The following is a 21,720-nucleotide window of genomic DNA, read 5'->3' on the forward strand; positions in this document are numbered from 1 at the left end:
TTGATCTCCATTTGACGAGTCATTGATTTTTAATAAGCCTTTCTAGAGGCTTTAGATTTTCGGTCAAATATACATACATATTAAAACTGGGTTAGCATAAAATCACCGGTGGATTTTCTGTATAGTCATTGACAATTTTTTCTGTACTCAATCCATGGAGTAGTTTTAGTTTTACTTTTTTTTATATAATCCAGTTTCCTTGGCGTGTTAATCTCAAGACATTTAAAGGTTCAGCAGATTGCGAACAATGCAGAGGGAATCACTGGTTCGTATTCTTCAAAAATGAAGCCGGCCATACTGTTATAGTCAAAGGGGAACGCTATAGAGCCATGATTAATAACTTTTTCGTGCCTGAATTGGAGGATGTTGATGTGGACGACATTTGGTTCCAACATACATCCAACGGACGTTTGACAAACGGCCCCAATTACTGTAAAAAATGGCCGAATTGGAATTGGGCTGAAATTTAATCACGCCAGCCGCGGCGGTCGCTTGCCCGAAATAATTTTTAAACATAATGACAAACCCTTATATTTATAGTAAAGCGTTTTATTTCTTATTGAAAACCACATGTCTAAAAAACACCCCTTAGTATAGCAAACGTTTATCAAAATATATATGCAATTTCATTCCATTTACTTGTACTAATTACTGAAATGTAGTTTAGATATGTATATCTTTAAGATGTTCGTTTTCTTGGTGAGGTTACGTCACAACTCCTTCACCACCCAGCACACAGTTCTTTGCTTTTGTATGTATGTACATATGTACATAGGTATATTATTTCACACACTGTTGACTTTTCGGCCATCTGAGCATGTTTTCAGTTGCCTTTGGGTCGGAAGCGACCCTAACCTTCACGCTCTGCCGAATTTTTCCCATGACTAATTGCTTGAATTTTTACCATAGAATACATTTACATTAGACTTAGGAATATTGGAACAAAGCAATATACCAATGTACATAACCCATGTGATTATTTCACGTACATACATATGTATATGTAGGTAGACAAGTTCTGACAAGACAATGACTATATATTGCTTCGTACGGTGGATGATGATTAAATGACCATCACCGGAAAAGCACTTCAAATACCACGCCAACAATTGATATAAGTACATCCAGAACTACAAGGTTCGCGGACTGACATTGGTGGAATTGACTTCACTGAGGATCGGTTTTGACAACTAAGAAAGCGAACAAAATAAATGAACTAATGAAACTATATTTTATAACATACATATTACATAACCCCATGTACATATGTACCATATGTTACTACCAGTATTTAGTTTTTATACTCTCGCAACAAAGTTGCTAAGGAGAGTATAATAGTTTTGTTCACATAACGGTTGTTTGTAAGTCCTAAACTAAAAGAGTCAGATATAGGGTTATATATACCAAAGTGATCAGGGTGACGAGTAGAGTTGAAATCCGGATGTCTGTCTGTCCGTCCGTCCGTGCAAGCTGTAATTTGAGTAAAAATTGAGATATCATGATGAAACTTGGTACACGTATTTCTTGGCTCCATAGAAGGTTAAGTTCGAAGATGGGCAAAATCGGCCCACTGCCACGTCCACAAAGTGGCGAAAACCGAAAACCTATAAAGTGTCATAACTAAGCCATAAATAAAGATATTAAAGTGAAATTTGGCACAAAGGATCGCATTATTTGGACGTATTTTTTTTTTTGGAAAAGTAGGCGTGGCCCCGCCCCCTACTAAGTTTTTTGTATATGTGTCGGAAACTACTATAGCTATGTCAAGCAAACTCTATAGAGTCGTTTCCTTCAGGCATTTCCATATACAGTTCAAATATGAAAGAAACCGGATAATAACCACGCCCACCTCCCATACAAAGGTTATGTTGAAAATCACTAAAAGTGCGTTAACCGACTAACAAAAAACGTCAGAAACACTAAATTTTACGGAAGATATGGCAGAAGGAAGCTGCACCCAGGTTTTTTTTTTTTAATTGAAAATGATCGTGGCGTCGCCCACTTATGGACCAAAAATCATATCTCAGGAACTACTAAACCGATTTCAATGAAATTCGGTATATAATATTTTCTTAACACCCTGATGACATGTTCGATGGATATGGGTGAAATCGGTTCACAACCACGTCTTCTTCCAATATAACGCTATTTTGAATTCTATCTGATGCCTTCTCTGTATAATATATATGTACATTAGGAACCAATGATGATAGCGGAATAAAACTTTACACAAATACGGTATTTGAAAAATATGTAAATGACGGATAATGAAATCTCGATTATCACTTTATCATGCGAGAGTATAAAATGTTCGGTGACACCCGAACTTAGCCCTTCCTTACTTGTAAGTACATTTTTTTATGCAGCTATTACGAGTCCGAAACCTTTTTTCCAGTTAATGGACAATTACTGTTATTAATCGAAAACCATTTCAGAGAAATTTTATTAATAGTGAGATCTACATATCGTATCTACAAATATCTATGAAGCTCTACATATATTATAAAGTACTACAGATTAAACATGTAATATCAGTCTATCTTCTAAGAAGTGCACAGCAAAGCCTTGGTGCTCGCAATCCCTGAAACTAATCAATGTAGGCTTATATGATATACATATGTATATCAAAATGATCACCAAGCGATAATTGAGGTAAAATTAAGAAATCGAGGTGAAACTTGGCTCACGGTTGATATTCGCTGCATTCAATCGTACACACCCATAAAATGAAAGCATAGACACTAAACTTAGCACAATATGTGGACAGTTTTAAACACAGTCAAACAATGATTAATAACTTCTTCTAGCTTGAAAAAACGAAGGATGAGGATAAAAAATTCATTCATTCAATTCTCGAAAAAATTCATTAGTGCAGTTTATAACAGCTTTTCTATAGGTTAGAAACCAAGATATCGCATGGAAATTAAGTAGGCATATTAACTACAGTAACTATTATATAAACTGATTTGATCCAAAAACTAACCATCAGCCATCTCGAACTATTTTAAAAGCCTTTATGTGTTATAATGGGTTGTCAAAAAAGTCTTGCGGTATTTTTATTGAATTTTTTTTTTTTTATTGAAATAGAAATGAATTTTTGATGACTCATGCCCAGCTCTTGACCAATGCTACGGCTGCTACTATGCCGGTCTCTTTCGACCAATTCAGCGATTTTATCGCAATTTTCGACGACCGGCCTTCCGGAGCGTGGCGCATCTTCGACCACCTCTACACCAGAACGAAAACGTTGAAACCATCGTTGTGCGGTGGAAATGGAAACTGTATCGGGTCCATAAACTGCACAAATTTTATTGGCGGCTTGAGATGCATTTTTGCCTTTATCGTAGTAGTACTGTAAAATATGCCGTATTTTCTCTTTATTTTGCTCCATGTTTGCGACGCTATAACTCACGAACGACTTAAAAGAAACGACAATCAATCAAACACGTGTTAGCGCGTGAAATGAGCTTTCCAAAAAGGTATAGCATGACCCGATGCGACGAATAAAACTAGAACTACGCGCTTTCAGCGCCAACTAGCGAAAATACCGCAAGACTTTTTTGACAACCTATTATGTTTAGTAGGTATTAAGATATGCCCGAGCAGAGTTTTGCTTTAATTTGTTCCTTTTTTTATAGTTGCTACTCAAATTGTTTTTTACCGTCCTCGTCTAATTCAATTGCAAAATAGTTAGACCGAAAGCGAAATATTATTATGTTTGGCAGCGGTGTCATTGATTAACTTCTCTTGTGAGTCAAATTCAAGCGTGGATCACAACGGAATACAACATAATATTCAATTCTTTCAGTAACTGCTATCCTTTTGCTATCTTTCTCTACAGTTTTAAAGTAGTGACCTTGATCGAAACGTTCGGCCACATAGGAGTCGGTGGGCAGAATTATATGTAAGTACGAATTCCGAATTTTAAGTGCTTCTAATTCTTACATGACCGGATTTAGGTCTTGTTTTTTGCACGATATTTCATATACATATGTACATAAGTATACATATGTACAAGTTTAGTAAAAATATATTGAAACGGTGCTACAAGTGCTCGTATAAACACAACTATTGAATATAAACACATAGAACATTAGCGTGAAGAGAATCTGAGAGAGGAGCAATTGAACAAAGTGCCCAAACTTCTTTTTGCTGGCGCATGGCTGTGAGTATGAGTGCAGCGATCACTTTATCGAACGAACGTTTCGTTTTACCAGTTGGAAAGATAACCGAATATATGTATGAGCGAGCCGAGCATAAATTGCCTTGAACACCTGAGACCAAGATGGGCGAAGTAAAGTCTCAAGACACCTGAGCGACTAGTGAAAACTTATTGGTTTTACACTCATGCATTCGCTATTACTTATTCAATAAACGTATCACTTGCATGCCTTTCAAAATGTGGGAGTAACAAAACCATATTCCTAAGAGAAGAAACGAAGTATCTCATTCATGCTCTTAACTACCGAACGAGTTATTCCAAACGATCAAAGGAATTCCAGTTTGAGTACTCCAATCAACAATGAAACGCCTCTCACCGAACACAAGTCCGAACTGCAGCACTCCACTAATCTCACATTAGCGCAGAGCTCTCCGTAGAGGCACTCATTTGGAAGCAAATCAGAGTTTAGTCATCTTGGAAGCGTCGATCGTTTTGGTTGTGTGCAATTTTGTAGCGCGTTAAGTGTTTCTTTTGTAAATTTTATTTTATTTTGTGCCGCCGGTGGCACAGTCGACTACCTTTCTTCGGTAAATGGTATAACAAAAGGCAAATAACAACAACAACTTGATTTTGCTTATTCGCTTTTTCAATGCAACAATAAACGAGTTGGAAATAAACGACGGAGAGCGATTGCAATTGCAACAAGTGCAAAGTGAGGTGCGTGTCAACTGGCAAAGCCAAAGTGTTAATGCACATACGTACATACAAATATTTCTGTGTTATAATTGTGTGTTGTATATGTACATATGTATATGTGTGAATGCACACACACATAAGTAGCTGAACATGAGCGCATACGGGTTTTACTTCGAAGCAAAGAGTTGTGGAGCAAGTCTACGATTGCTTGCTAGAGATACATACAATTAAGCATGCCAACTCATACATACGAACATGTGCAAACACATGCAGGGGCATTTGCGCGGTCGTGTGTTAATACTTGAGTGTGTTTGTAGCTGTATTGAGTGTCTAAATTGCGATTTTGATATTTCTTACATCGCTTTTGGTATTACTTGCGTTGGTTTTCTCCATTCTTTATCCCGTTCTTAGCGCTAAGAAAAACTGAAAGACGAAGCGAATCAAACAATACTTATCAACAGATTTTTAAGTGATTCGCCTTAAATGGTTACGCATAATTGCATAAAAAGTCGAGTTGCAATTCAATAAATGCATGTACATACATATGTACATACATATGTGCATTGTGTTGAAGTTGATCTATGCTTTCAGCAATTGAAAATTTTTGCCTTATCAAAATATAGTTGAAGTTTTACAAAGTGATAATAAACACATTTTCCGAAGCCAAACTCTATATACAGACATACATGTGTGTGTGCATATCCATATGTACATATGTACAGAAGTGTGTGCGCGGTGAATGCGTGTGTTTAAAAAACTATACATACATACATACTTCGAACTTGTGTTAATCTATTGTACGTGTTTCTTCTTTCCTCCATTACGAGTATATCTCCGTCCGTCCGCCCGCCGTGAAGCCAGTCGTATGTACATATGTACATACATATGTATGTATATAGTTTTGTGAAAGTGTTTTTGTAACAATCGCTCGGTATTAAGGTGTAACCTTTGTTGTTAAAATTGACGTTGCAGCAAAAAGGGAAAACGTTAACTAAAAATTAAAATGCGTTGAAAATGAAGAACAACAACAAAAACACATCAGCACATACTTGTCAACTTACTGCTGCTTAGCCAAAGTGTTTTCACTTTTCGTAGCTCGCCGTTTTGAAACATCAAACAATCAACAAAAACCAAAAACCAAAAGAAAACGAGAAACATTGCACGGTACAAATGAAAAAGTAAAATAAAAATTAAAGTACTGTTGAAAACCTTGGCGTCGCTTTAAACTAGAAACTTGCCAAACAATGAAAATATTATTAGAGTTTTAATTACTTATGTATGTACATACATATATGTATGTGTATACTATAAACATGCATGTGTAAATGTTCATTCTATAAATTGTGCTTATTAAACTTTATATGTATGTAAGTATATGCAAACATTTTCAGCAACAGAAATTAAACTGCACTAACTTCTTTATTACAATCAAAATAGCATCTTATGAAATCATTTGTCATTTGCGTTATTAGGCAATAATACACCATAAATTGAGTTCGATGAGGAGAAACAACGATTTTTGGTTACCCGCTGGTAGAACGTTTTAAAAAGCTATGTACATAAGCTTTGTAAATCAAATAAATGTTTCAAGCCCTTTTGCCCGCCTTGATATTCCAGAAGCTTTTGTCCCCTTTCTTCCCTCAATATGAAGAACGAATATCGAGTTCGCGGGGTGATCAATTGACCATATAACTGACATAATCAAATAGAGTTAGAATAGAATTAAGGTTTTCAGTTTATACTGTTGTTATTGCTTTCACAAGAAAGCAGAGCTGAAATGGAGTGAACAGAGAAGGCAACTGTTATTTTGTTTTTCCTATGATTGTATTAAAGTCAGCAGCCATCCTCAAGTGATTTGAGCTTTCATAATTTCTTATAGGTTTATGTTTATCTAAGTAAAGCGCAGTTAATCTAATCTATACACTCAAGTGCTATTTTTGGCATTGCTATTTTTGACATCAATGAAGAATTGCGTTTTCAAGAGTTTCAACGTCCTTGAGTGTGAGAGCAATTCCTGAAAACTCTTCAAATCTCCATTTTTAATATCTCTTATTAAGTTGCTACTTTTTGGTTGCAATTCCGTCTGCAATTCTGGCGCGAGAAAATTCATTTCCCCATCTGCATATATACATACATACATATGCATAACATATGTATGTATGTGTATATATGTATATTATAATAAAAAATGCCAACTCGTTTTTGCTGAATGCATAAATTTGATCATTTTATTTATTTACCATACATATGTATGTATATCCAATCATAATATGGTTACATAAGTAGGCATAAAAGTTTGTATGCTTGTATGTAAACATATTGCTTGGAACTGTACCAATGTGCCTCCAGTTGGCTGTTTGCTCAGCAATGCGGGGTCTTGACTTGGGCTAAGCTGTCACTTCATACTGAATATTGGCGACGACGCTGTCAAGCATGTGTTTTGAATATAAATATGAAATCGTTTACAGGACTTTGAAACTTGAAACTGCTATTTACATGTACATATGTACATATGTATTTAAGCATATGCGTAGGTATAGTCGAATATGTACATATACAAGTGAAATATGAGTACCAATCACATGCTTATTTACTTCTATTCTCTTAGCCATAATAGGCTTTAACTCAACTTCAGTATTTAATATAAATCTTAAAGAAATATCAAGTTTTAAGCGGCAAGTTGGACTTGCCAATCAATCAGCGAATTTTATCTAAATATGTATGCTCATTGCTTCATTTTTCAAAAACGGAATCGGATTTTTGAACTCATCTTGTGATGAACTTATAGCCGACCAATTAAAAACTCATTAGCTGTTACATCAGACATGTAGTTGGCTATAGATACCATTCATTATTTCCAGTAAAAAGACCGTGGGATGAGTATTTTTCACAATATCTCATTGGACTGACTTTGTTGAGATCGATAATTTGGGCACGCGATATTCCAAACTAGCTTCGCGGCTACGGCGTCACGGCTGTTGGTTGCTATTAGAGTGGTTTATGACTAGTTGATTTCTGCACTCAAATATAAACACACCCATGTATGTATGTATGTAATACGTATGTGCTTATATATATGTATATGACTGAATATGTTTTCACATATATAAATGTACATATATACATAAGTATGTATGTAATTATACCTTTGCCTGTGCTATGTTTTATATATTGTTTATTTTGTTTTCAATGTATTAAAGTGGAATCAATTTCATTCCTCGCAGTTCATTACTTCGCGTGATATGTGCACACTAATCCAAATACAAATGCAATCCCAATCAAATTCGCCATTATTTTAAGAACATAGAAAGCAAATACGAAGCAGTAACCTACTATAAGGGTGCCCACAGAGTGGACACTCAAAGTCGAGCCGAGCGCAAAGCTGATTTCGATCGGCGCTGGTTTTCGTGCGTGTGTTGCTATTAAACTTTTACGTTCTTTTTAAATCTAATGATATTTGCATCCAACTCTGTGCTAAAAATAAAACGAAGCATCCACAAATATCAAAAGAAATTATTTTGGCGAATTTCACCATTTCTATTAAGATTTAAGACACCAATCGCAACTTTTTTTTTAAATACAATATAAAATTTATAATATATGAGCCGTTTCAACGGGAGTCGGCGCCGAAAAACGCTTCAAAACTGTTTTCTCGTAAGATCAGCTTCGGCTTCGGTCAGCTTTCACTCTGCGGGCACCCTAAGGCAAGTGCAAATAATAATCAACCGAGTCGCGTATTCTTAGCTGCAATTTCTTAGAAAGACGAATCGTGAACAAATCGATTACAAATCTACTACGGCGGAGCTTAAGAGACTTCTGTCGTACGAGTTTTGTCTGCAGAATTCTTGAATTCCTGAACTGCTTGCTTTAGAATAGCAGAAAGAGCAGCGTTATCGGTATGTTAATTCGATTTGATTATTTAAAAAAACCGTATATATTATACATACATATATACATACACATATGTATGTATTCCAATATACTCTTCACAAAATGATGAATAATGTGAAGGAATATACTTGAATACCTGTGATATTGTTTGATATTCAAAATTTTATTTTTTAGTTTTTTAACATTAGTATAAGTATTAGTAAAAAATATTCACACTTTTTCCTGAAAGACCAAAACAATAAAATGTATTTATTTATTGAAAAATTTAAGTTAAATAAAGTAATGTCGACTAACAATTAAAATAAGAGTTTAAACATAATTGTCTTATCTACTTAATTATAACAATGGTTATTCTGATATGAACTTAATTTTGGCAATATACTTGTATGTATGGTATAATTAGAGTTCAAAATTAAGGAATACAACCTATTTGAAGGAAAAAAATAACAATATATACGTACATATATAAAGCTTGCTAAGGTCATCAAACAGGTTCAATTTATATTGTGTTGATAAACCTTTGGAGTTATAATTTTCCGTTAGTTTATAAAGTCACTAGCTCTATATTATGGTGCCATTGGCTCTGTGGGGTAGCTACAACTTCGGGCGCCCGGGGCCAAGGATGTTCCTACCTACCTACAAGTTTCATGAGGTGGTTCGAACAAAAGTGAATTTTTACAAAATATCTTCGATATTAAATATACAAAATTTAGGAACTAGAAGCCACGCAAATTCTGAAGTTCCAAAATTCCTACAATACGGTTTTTGAGGAAATTGATAGTAAATTGACAAGACATCTTATTAAAAGATATAAGCCAAAAGATATAAGACAAATTCAAAGGCTAAAGAGTATTCGAGTAAAAATTAATATTTTTCATTGTTATTCAGATGATTAGATTGTGAGTGTACAACTCTTTATCTTTTATAATAAATTTTGTAAAAAAATTTGATGAATTTTTCTGAATATTAAAAAACAGCGAAGATCGTTTTGCCGCCCCCAAGACGTTGCGCCCGGGGCAACGGCCCCCTTCGCCCCCCCTAGCTACGCCACTGCATTGGATTCAGTATGAATTTGATTGTAATTTTCTTAAGTGACAATTTGCAATATTGGCCCAGACTGGCGCTCCATAAAAACTTATAGGTTGAAAAAATTATTTAAAAATGAGCAGTTTCAATTAAAATAATCGTTTTATTAATTACATATATAGGAAACGTGTTGTTTGCAAATTTTGCAATTTTGTATCAAGAATAATGCGGAGATATTTTACTTTTTTATTCCAAGGAACAGTAATATTGCTAAGCGCAACACAGCTCTGGAGCAAATAACAAGTTTTACATGATTTTTCCATTTAGAGAAAAAATTTTACAGAACGTTAGGAGCCGATTATAATTTGGTCCATATAAATACAGAAAATTTCCTAGAATTATCATCTGTAAACATTATTTTAAACAATAAAATATAAATTAAATAATTTGTAATCTCAAATATCTGTTATCCAAATACTGAATGATTTCATTTAAAAAGAGGTTTGATCTAAAATTATTTGATTTTTTGAGTTAAAGTGTAAGAGGAAGCTGTTTTTCGAATTTAGGAAAGTATTTACATGAAATTTAATAGAATTATTACCGTCCTTAAAATAAATAAATAAAACTTGTATACGAAAAATATTGTTTACTATCGAAAAGAGGTTCGCAATATAACGCAGGGATAAAGAAGTTGGCAGTTGTAGAGGTAGCTTTTTTACATTTTCATTTTTCATATATTGAATGAATATAGTTTCCTCGAGTCACATATTAAGGACCAATAGCAAATGTCGATGATATTTCATAAAATGCCTCGAAAGTGCTTTAAACATTAATACTTCACCGGTTTAATTCGGAAGGTGTTTGGCGAATCACCCTTTCTGTTGCTACGCCCATGTAAAGAACTACAGATCGTTTAGTAAAAATTGATTTTTAATCATAGTGTTTTGTTTCTATACGAGTATGTATGCATACATAAGTACATAAATATGTGCACATTGATATCTTTATGCTTATTATTATTATTCTATCACTTACCTCACTTAAATTATATTCTTATCTAAATGAAGTAACTTTATACACACCTGTGAATGGACGTTGATAAACAATTGATAATTTTAAAGCAAATATTGGCATGTACCAAATGAAATTATTATTTCTATAATATAAAATGGAATACGTGAGTAATGTCAAGGGACTAAACGAGCACATCTTGATATACTTATGTACATATAAATGCTACGAGGTGAAACATTTTATCATACACATGGTACGTACATATGTATATATGTGTATACATACATATGTATGTAATTCTATTGTGGATGTTGAGGATATTGCGGATAATATTTTGGGGCACAGGAGAGTTTGCTTTAGCAAAACATAATTCATTGCAAATGCTGCATATTATTCTTAAAAATACCAAATAATTTTGCTTTCTACTTGCCAGTAAGGAGTAATTCTTACAAGTTTGGCAACACCTTATACGATATAAATATTACCATTTTTTATAATTTGAATCTTTACACTATGATATTTACCCACTTAGCCAAATGGCACAGATAACTGTCTGGACGCTCATTTCAGTGTGTTAAAAGCTTTTAATTGCCCCACATTCAGTGGAGAGCGATCACGTCGTTATTCTTGCCGATTTTCACCGTAAATTGTGCTGATCGAAATTTCTTCTTATCGTAGTCCCACCAACGATCCCCCTTTTTCATTTTAATATGCAAGGCTTGATATTGTTGATACTGGTAGGCGATCTGGAACACTGAAGAGTTAAAAACTGCGACACACTCTCCAATCAAATTGAGTGTGAAGATTGAGATCATTTTAGTATTTGACTTTTTTTCGTAAAAACATGGGCGAGACGTGAGCGCATTTCGAAATTGGCGAAGTAAACAAATAATAAACGCAAAATAAACAAGTAAGGGGAAGTAAGTTCGATGTAACCGAACATTGTACACTCTTGTCATTTGCAAAATCCAATAGAATAAAATGTGAGTATAAAATAACCAGTGAAACGAGAATCATCATAAAATTTACTAGGCTTTTGCTGTTGGGATTGCGTTTCTATATTCAGCATCAGGAAATCCTGATATCAAAAACGGCTGGATGCCAGAAGTAAATCAGCTAAAAGTAGCTGACAAAATCAGTGCGAAACAGAACTTCACGGAACGACACAAATAATAAAAAAAAAATATTTTTTTGCTATTCATTGTTATAAACACAAAATACTTGCAATTAAAATGTTCATCATAAAATCGTGATATTTTATTATATGTAAGTTGTATTGTTTCTTCGTTGTTAGTTTTTTTTTTAATTTCTATGCTTTTTATTATGTTAAATGGTTTTTGAAAAATTTTAGTTATTATATTTGCCTAGGAAGCCTTTTTTGCAGAATCATTGTCGATTTTGTAATTCTAGAAATTGAAATTCAATTTCTGTTTGTGAAATAGATTTCAAAATTAAGGATCGTCTCAGTGTGACCCTCCGAAAAATCACTGATTTTCGCGAATTTTTTTTAATGTTGAAATTAACTAATCGGTCCGATTTTGGTTTATAAATAAATACATTCATGACGAATACAAAATGATTTTTTTATGTTAATTTATCGGGTGTATAATAGTTAAATAAATTGTTGAAATGACACGTAAAAAAGGGGTCTGTACTATTTCAAAAAAAGTCACTATAGCTATATATATCTATATCTTCGTAGTTTGAACAAAGAGTATTGAGTTTTTCCCTTTTTTTCGACAGTTTTTCGTAGAAAAAAATAGGAAGATTTCAAAAACAAGCTTCTATAGCGCTTCTCTGAGAAAAACGCGTTTAAAGATTGGAGTCACTATGTTCCCCGCTCTGTTCCCTTACTACAAGAAACGCTGTAGCGACTGTAATTATTTGAATTTCGAATTCAAATTCCGATAAAAAAAATCGATTTCACACTGTTTTTGATAAATTTCGAAATCTGAAAAACAAAAATGTATCAAAAGCGGTAATCAAACAAATTTTGTTTAATCCACCTCCACGAAGATGATCATCACATAGTATTCGTGTACATACTATGTTTTATTTATTTGTATTGATGTATTGATAATCTTTAATATTTATTGAAGAGAGCAAAGCCGCGGGAAAAGCTAGTAATCAATTTAATTAACTGAAAATATGGCTGATCAATGTTCGGAAACGGGTCAATGAACGTTTCCGTTCTTATCAAAGAAAACAACGACTGCAGCTAGTTTGTTGCAGACAATGCGTGTTAATCGAGAATCATGCTACTTGCAAACACACTCATATTTCCATTTGCTCAAAGGTTTCAGCACAATCTGTTTAGCTCGCTGAAGAGAGCTCGACGACAGCCAGATGTACATATTTCATTTACGAACAGCCAGCGTACCCAAGGCCGCATGCGATTAGCTATGCGTTGATGCCCACTTATCTGCATCTCAATGCCGCTGAGTAGATTGTTGCCGATGCCACATCCGCTGTACCGCCCACTGCACTAACCCTTCCAACGCCTTGCTTACGAATCACGCATCCTGTCGTTGTCTGATAAATATGTCCATTGCCCAGAGGATTGAAAAGCTACAACATAATTATAATTACGCTCAATCGATAGCTACTTGAGAGTTGTGTACATATGTATATACAGTAGTTGTCGATAGCTAACAGGATTACAGGAACTAGGCGAATATCGGAGGTAGTTGCCAGTAGTAGTTCATCTTGGAGATGTCATGTCGATACATGCGGGAGAGCCGACAGCGAAATAATCTTAAGAAAACACGTAGAAGCTTAAAGGCTTGTTTAACATAGATTAAGTTAAGCGCTGATAGCGACATACATATACTAGTGCATAACTGGTTCGTATTTCGAGTCAAGTGGTTGCTGCTCAAGACTCTGTTAGCCAGTATGTACTCGATTGCAAAGCTTCAATTACTCCAACAGGATGTTGAACCGTGAAAATTATGATAACTAGTAATAAGACTCGTGTCAGTTGTCCAGTTGATTGTCCCATAATTGAAATGGCTCTTTAACATAGTTAAAGTTGAATATTAAAAGTAGGAATAACAAGTAAGGAAGGGCTAAGTTCGGGTGTCACCGAACATTTTATACTCTCGCATGATAAAGTGATAATCGAGATTTCATTATACGTCATTTACATATTTTTCAAATACCGTATTTTTGTAAAGTTTTATTCCGCTATCATCATTGGTTCCTAATGTTTATATGTACTCGTATTATACAGAAAAGGCATCAGATGGAATTCAAAATAGCGTTACATTGGAAGAGGGCGTGGTTGTGAACCGATTTCACCCATATTTCGTACATGTCATCAGGGTGTTAAGAAAATATTATATACCGAATTTCATTGAAATCGGTCTAGTAGTTCCTGAGATATGGTTCTTGGTCCATAAGTGGGCGGCGCCACGCCCATTTTCAATTTTTAAAAAAAGCCTGGGTGCAGCTTCCTTCTGCCACTTCTTCCGTAAAATTTAGTGTTTCTGACGTTTTTTATTAGTCGGTTAACGCACTTTTAGTGATTTTTAACATAACCTTTGTATGGGAGGTGGGCGTGGTTATTATCCGATTTCTTCCATTTTTGAACTGTATATGGAAATAACTGAAGAAAACGACTCTGTAGAGTTTGGTTGACATAGCTATAGTAGTTTCCGAGATATGTACAAAAAACTTAGTAGGGGCGGGGCCACGCCCACTTTTCCAAAAAAACTACGTCCAGATATGCCCTCCCCTAATACGATCCTTTGTGTCAAGTTTCACTTTATTATCTTTATTTATGGCTTAGTTAAGACACTTTATAGGTTTTCGGTTTCCGCCATTTTGTGGGCGTGGCTGTGGGCCGATTTTGCCCATCTTCGAACTAACCTTCTTATGGAGCCAAGGAATACGTGTACCAAGTTTCATCATGATATCTCAATTTTTACTCAAGTTACAGCTTGCACGGACGGACGGACGGACAGACGGACAGACAGACATCCGGATTTCAACTCTACTCGTCACCCTGATCACTTTGGTATATATAACCCTATATCTAACTCTTTTAGTTTTAGGACTTACAAACAACCGTTATGTGAACAAAACTATAATACTCTCCTTAGCAACATTGTTGCGAGAGTATAAAAATATTAGTGCGATAAATGAATTGAACCCCATCGCATTCAGGTGGCTGAATGTAGGAATCTACGGATATATAGAATACCAATAGAATGGAAAAATTCTGAATTCTGTCCAGAGAATTAGCTAAGGAAGGTTTTCCTACCAAAACTAAACTAAAAAGGATTGTATCATTCGAAAATGTGAACAGATATTCAATCGTTTCCGTCTCAGAGTAAGAAGAAGCAAGAGTTGGTGGATCCATCTAGCTGGCTCTAGTCGTAAATACGTATATTGAACAAGCGCAGGTGTAGCAATTGGTTCGAATTTAATAGAAATGAATTACCAACAAATGCTTAGTAGCAATCTTTTGCGAAACAAGTGAAAACAAACAAAACCAATTAAAACTCAATTGATACATACATACATACATACATACATACATTGAACACATTCATACTGTGAGTGTGTACAAATAGCGAAAAACGTCAAGTCTGAACTGCGGCAAAACAGAAAATAACAATAACAATTGAGATATTTCAGAAAGGACCTTGACAAGTACGGCAGACGGGTATTATTGTGGCTTGACGTTTATTTGATGTTTACTTTTAATGTGATAACAACACACGATTCGCAGTTGAACAAAATGTCAACGTAAATTAGAGTAAATATTGATTGTACATACTTAAAGGTATGCACACTTGCGGCAGTGAATATTTAATTTTCGTGATTCCCACTTTCGTGTTCCCGTGAGATCTTCTGATGGTTATAAAATGATCGGTGAACTGAGATTAGTCCCACATGTGTCCATTTTCAGTTATGTTTAATGTAATTTGGATGACATGCTGTTTTATAATTAATTAATTGTTACTTGGGAAATGTTTGATTCCAATTGTTTATTGATAGTAGTGCATGGGCTTCTTAAGTTCTAGTCGTCTACGATTTCGATTCGCCCATTCTTTTCTTTCTTTATTTGAGCTCTACTCTCTTCTCGTGAAAAAGGTTTTTATAGTAAAAAATGACTTTTGTACATTATTGACAATGTGTAAGGTAATTTTTTCGTTCAGAATATACATATAAGCCGGTAACAGAGCTTCTCCCAGAATGTCTTGAGAAAAAAAACACTTTGCGGTGTTCACCATAACTCGGCTGGTAATTATCCGAAAATAAAAAACCATGGAAAATTAGTCAATTTATAATCAAATCTTCCCCCCTTTGTACTCTGTTATATTTTTTTTCGTTTAAAAAATTTTGGCGGCCATTTAAGGTGAAAACTGCTACTTTCTACTAAAAAGTTCCGCCATTTTCTGGGTGGAAAACACGCTTAATTTAAAAAAAAATACTAAACGATGGGGAGAGGTATTTTATATGTCAAAAATATATATAAAGTTTTAACTGCATCGGTCAAGTAGTTTTGAAATAACACTGAGTACGGTAGTAGCTTAGAGAAAAATGCATCTAAAATTAATAAACTAAGAAAGTGACGAAAAAAATTACCCTATATTGTAAAAAGTGTGGATACAGTAGAGGCCCGCTAATCCGGACATGGCCTAATCCGGATTCCATTGTAATCCGGACAGGGTTAAAAAACTCAAAATTTCTATTATGTCCCTTGTAAAATGCGTTACGAATTATTTTAGGGTTATGTTTAAGATATACAATTATACATTCCAATTCTTTACTTGAAACATTTCGAATACTCAGACAAACACATACTATGAAAATTTATGACGAGAGAGCTTTAGTTAAAGTATATACATATAAATGTACATGAATACATTATTAAATATACAAATTTTTGCAAATACATATGTACATATTCTTTGCGAACACTCCAAGATATCCGAATGTGGAAAATAAGCAACGTGCGATTTTGCATCTGAAATACCGACACACTTTTCAATGCTAAACGAGTGATTTCTCTTGAATCCGCGAACTCTTAACGCAACATTTTAATTTAACGGTGTTATAAGAACGTGTGTCGGTAAGTGCTTGTACATAATTCACTTTATCACTGTTGTCCAGAACCCTAAATTCCATAGTTGTTTATTTCGTGAGCGAGAAGTTCAGTGTGCCGTTCAAACATTGAAAGAAGAATTTTAAGATAAGATAAAAAATATCGCACACATGAGGGAAGCACAAGTAAAGCCCATAAATATAATTTGCATAGGTTTTGCGGTTTTCTGCAGAAAAAAGGCAACTCTCAGATTATTGTGCGGCTGACAGTATTCAAAAGACCAGTATAAATATGTACATATGTATATATGAGTGTATGTGTGTTTTTAAACATATGACGCACCTTAAATTTTTGGAAGTGCGGATAGAGTTGCTTGAAACTTGGGCTGCCACGCAGATTGTGCGGTTTGGTCTGTAAATAATTTTGTAATTCGTTGAACGCCAATGACTGTTTGGCAGTCCACATATTATCGTGATATCATGATAACGTACACGAGTATAAAAGTATATGATTCTTAAGTGCTGTATACTCTTCAGTTATTAAAAAAATGTAATGTAAAAAATGTTATGTATCTACAATTTAAAGATTTGTGAAAATATTTATATGCTTTACCACGTTAAAAGCTCATTCCACACGAGCTCATGAAATTCGTATCAACAAATTTGGATCGCGAAATCTTCGCGTCCGTAGCCGATCAGACCGCTTCGGCCTTTTCAAAACTCCATTATTAGCGATTTTTGTAAAGAGTATGAGAGAAGTGTACATAAAATCATAAAAATTTGAATTATTATGTACATATCTACAAAGAGAAACATTTGTCATGTGTTTAGTACAAAAAAAAAAAGATTTTCGAGACTTCATTTTTAACACTTTGTTTTAATGCTTATTTTTGTTTTCTCTCTGTACTAAATACACAACGGATTACAACAACAACTAATCTAAAAAATCTAAGCCGTAAGTTTAAGCTAATAACGCAGGTGATAAGAAACGACCTTCCCAATGACATTTATCAGGAAATAGCGTGTATTTCATTTCTTATGCGCAGCTAACTAATAAATATGGGTAAATAATTTTACAACTACACATCAGTATGAAGACCTATACAAACAAACTTTCTCAAGTGAATTATAAAAGGAGCATGCAATCTACAAGAGAAATTTAGAGAAGAACAATAAAAATAAAGGCATACAAACATACATATACGCACAAAAAAGAAGTCACAATTTGAGTCTACGTGAGCGGATTCCCTAATACTTTAATAGTTTAGTTGACGTATGGATATGTGTGGATTTATGTATGTATGAGTATCGCAAACAAACAAGTTCTTTATTTGGGTGCAATTAGTTTCCGATTTTTGTTTTTGTTAATTTCTCTATATTTCATATTTTTATGTGAATGTGGAGAAATTACGGCACTCACATTTTCGTAAATCAATCTTAAAATTTTTAAGATTTGAATTAATTATTGTCGTACAAACAACTGTAAATATATACAAATTAGTATTGCATTGCAGTTATTGTAATGTTTTTAAATATTTTTTTTATTAAACTCTGATAGTTGTCACTTGAATGGTTAAAAGTGAGATACTTTACCACAAACGTACAAACAGATATGGGGTTTATATAGTATGTACATACATATGTACGTGCATCTAAATTTAGCAAGTAACAGCGTGACGAACTTTTGTCTAATTCACGTCGTACTTTGAACAACCAAAGAAAGTAAAATCACAATTCCCGTTCAGCTTAGATGCCAAAGCGTGAGCATTCATGTGATAATATCAACATGCGATTCCAATGACCATTTCTGAAGCGTTGTTGCTCCATATGAACACATTAACAGTGCTCTGGCGCTGGCTTTGGAAGGGTTTAATCAACTTTTATGAACGCAACGCATATATTAAACATAAAAACGAGTTTCTCTTTTAAAAATTTGAACTGTGCATTTCCCACCGGGCCATAAATTACATGACTTTTAATTCAAAACTGAAATAAAAGGATCGACAAATACATAAATTATTTTTTGTACAAAAAGCCCTTGCAGCTCCACTCCACGTTCACATATTAATTTATTGTATTCAGAATTGTGTATGAAACGAAGTAATACATTATGCAATTTAAAATAAAATATTTAATAAAGTAATTATGTGAAGCAATCAGAATGTCTTAGCAACGCTAACAACTGCTTCTTAGACGCTGATTTTGCTGTTATGAATACGAAGGCAGCTAGCATTACTTATACATACATATGTATGCTCAAAGTTTAATATACATATGTACATATTAACGTGTGTATGTCAGCAACATATTTAATAAATATTGAAGAATTGCAAATCGCTAAAAATTCGAATCAGCTAAATCAGTACAAAGAGTCGAACAAATGCGCATACATACATACATACATACATGTATGCAAACCAAACGAGTTTTGACCGTGGAGTTTACAACATATACATACATACATACATATGTACATACACACTCGCACGCATACTTAGGTATGTGTGTGTATGCTTCCCGAAAACGACATTAATCGGCATATTTAATTAGTTTGTCGAAGCTTAAGTTTCACAGAGTTGGTAAGCTTTGACTTGGCAGGGAGGAAGGCAGGTGCAGCAAACTAGTTTGGCAAAATACTTATAGCGCGAATGACAGACAGCTAACGGCTGATACACGACTGATGGCTGCTGGCCAGTACTAACCGCTAAAATGAAAGAAACAGACGCGATGAATCATCTGCGCTCGACGCTCTATTGTTTGGTCGACCATAACCATACTCGTTTGACCACTGGTTAAGTTGGTTAAGTTAGTAAAATGCTAGCTCGTTTATAATTAATGCATTTGGGGATCTCTTATAAAGGACGTGTGTAACTCAATGCATAAAACCTCAAATGCTACAGTTTAGGAAGAATACCACCTTATGGAAATGTAATTATTTCCTTACGACAATAAAAAGTGTTCAAGAATTTATTAATTATTGAACTTTTCGTCTTATATGGTCGAATAAAAAATATGTATTTATATTATATTAAATTTGTCACTACATATGTTTTTAAAAGTAAACGTCGGAGACGCTATTTGTGACCTGGTCTACGGAAAGGGGGCTTAGGTGTCAAAAAATCAATTTAATTCAACGAGAAACTGACGAAACGAGTTGTTTATTTTTAACAGCTGTTTCCCAGAAAACTAGTTTTCGCACGTTAGCTCCCTTTTCGTAGACCAGGTCACATTTAGCAAAGTCCGGCGCGTCTGTATAAGTATACCCGAACAGGTAATTTTCTCATTCATCGGATAACTATAACATATAGCTGTAATACAAACTGACCGATCCAACTTACATGGAAAACTTTTTAATTTGACGAGGAGTCTTCACCACAGATTATTACCCAAGGTTCTGCTCCTCTGTCCTTTTAAGAAATTGTTCAGATCGGACAAATATACCGCAGAGCTGTCAAACAAACTGATCGATCGAACTCAATTCTGTGTATGGACAACTTTTTATTTGACGAGGTTTGAAGCAAAACCTCTTCCGATAAAGTTTAAATTAAAGAAGAAAGCCCAGTTTTTTGCTTAAATGATTTGTTTTTGGCTCTTATCAGTGAAACTTTGCAGTTGATGCTAAAATTACTTTAAACTAGCAAACACTAAGTTGAGTAGAGGATAAAATTTAATACTACCATATATTCACATACAAAAAATTTATATGTACATATGTATTGTGTGTATATATTTCTTTGCAAAAAATGTCAGATAAATAATACTTATGTGTTCGGAAGCATTTTCCGCTAGAAAGCCAGTTATAATTAAAAGTGCATGCCACAATGTTATTTCCTTCATACATAAAAATAAATAGTTGGAGTGTCGAAAATTTTAATTCAGCTTAAAATACCGCAAGTTGCATGCCACATGCGCCAATAATAACACATTGTTCCAATTCAAAGCTGCACGCTGTCTGCAAACAGTTGGTCAAGAGCGTGCGATTCAAAGTTAATTTGGCTAGATATGAGCACATTTACCGTTTATACCGCTATACATACATATACATGTACATATTTCGCATATTTTATAAGTGTGTTTGGTGTGTTTGTTTTAGAATAGAGAATCGCTAAAATTATAGCCATTTTTATTTGTTTCCGCAGATGAGTTTATGATGAGCCCACAGCAAACTAAAGCTTAGCGGTTTCGCATTTGGCGGCAAATGTCAGACGTGGCCTAGGAGAATTTAGTATACAGACAGGCTCTTGATTTCCTTATTTCAGTTGCATTCATGTGTGGCGAGAAAACGGAATCACACAAAACTTTCCACTTGGTGTGTTTGCATGTTTTTATACGCTCGCAACACGCTGCTACAGAGTATAATACTTCTGTTCCACTAAGGGTTGTTTTATCATCTAAAACTAATCGATATAGAAACTGAGTTATATTTATATGAATGATCAGGTTGACGAGATTAGTTGAAATCCGTGTGACTGTTTGTCCGCCTGCCTGTGTAAAGGATAACTTCAATAAAAATTGAGATAGCTTAAAGAAACTTAGTATATGTATATGTTTCTCGGCATCGTAAAATGATTAATATTACAAATGGCTGCAGTCAGACCATTGTCATGTCCACACATGTGTGCATTTTTGGCCGAGAGCCTGTTTGAACCGAATTTGACTGTCAAGTAAATGTGACTTTTATTAATTATTAATTGGCTTTAATACTGGCTAATATTAGCTTCTATTTTTTTTTTTTTTAGTTTTTTTTAGGTACCGTGTAGCCTAGGTATTTAATGGCACAAAATATACTTTATAGAGAGTTTTTCTACTGTTTGCTTCATTATCTATTCTGAGCAGATCGCGCGATGGATAGTCACATAGCCACATAGCCAAAAGCAATC

General features: G+C 34.3%; 1 protein-coding gene and 1 long non-coding RNA gene across 6 annotated transcripts in view; one reads left to right on the plus strand and one right to left on the minus strand.

Annotated features, from left to right (window-relative positions):
* Nucleotides 1–21,720, minus strand: part of LOC126755055 (uncharacterized) — a 50,354-nt gene that overhangs the window by 25,805 nt on the left and 2,829 nt on the right. The gene's annotated exons all lie outside the window — the stretch shown is intronic.
* Nucleotides 4,632–21,720, plus strand: part of LOC126755037 (rho GTPase-activating protein conundrum) — a 37,337-nt gene continuing 20,248 nt past the window's right edge. For 2 of the 5 annotated variants that reach the window (XM_050467309.1, XM_050467308.1), the window contains exon 1: nt 4,632–4,879. The gene's annotated coding sequence lies outside the window, so the exon portion shown is untranslated. Of the gene's footprint in view, nt 4,880–6,118; nt 6,226–8,602; nt 8,755–21,720 lie in introns of those variants that run through there. The other 3 variants (XM_050467310.1, XM_050467311.1, XM_050467312.1) reach the window with 2 other exon arrangements.

This window comes from Bactrocera neohumeralis, chromosome 4, assembly GCF_024586455.1.
Source record: "Bactrocera neohumeralis isolate Rockhampton chromosome 4, APGP_CSIRO_Bneo_wtdbg2-racon-allhic-juicebox.fasta_v2, whole genome shotgun sequence".
Taxonomy (NCBI): Eukaryota; Metazoa; Arthropoda; class Insecta; order Diptera; family Tephritidae; genus Bactrocera; species Bactrocera neohumeralis.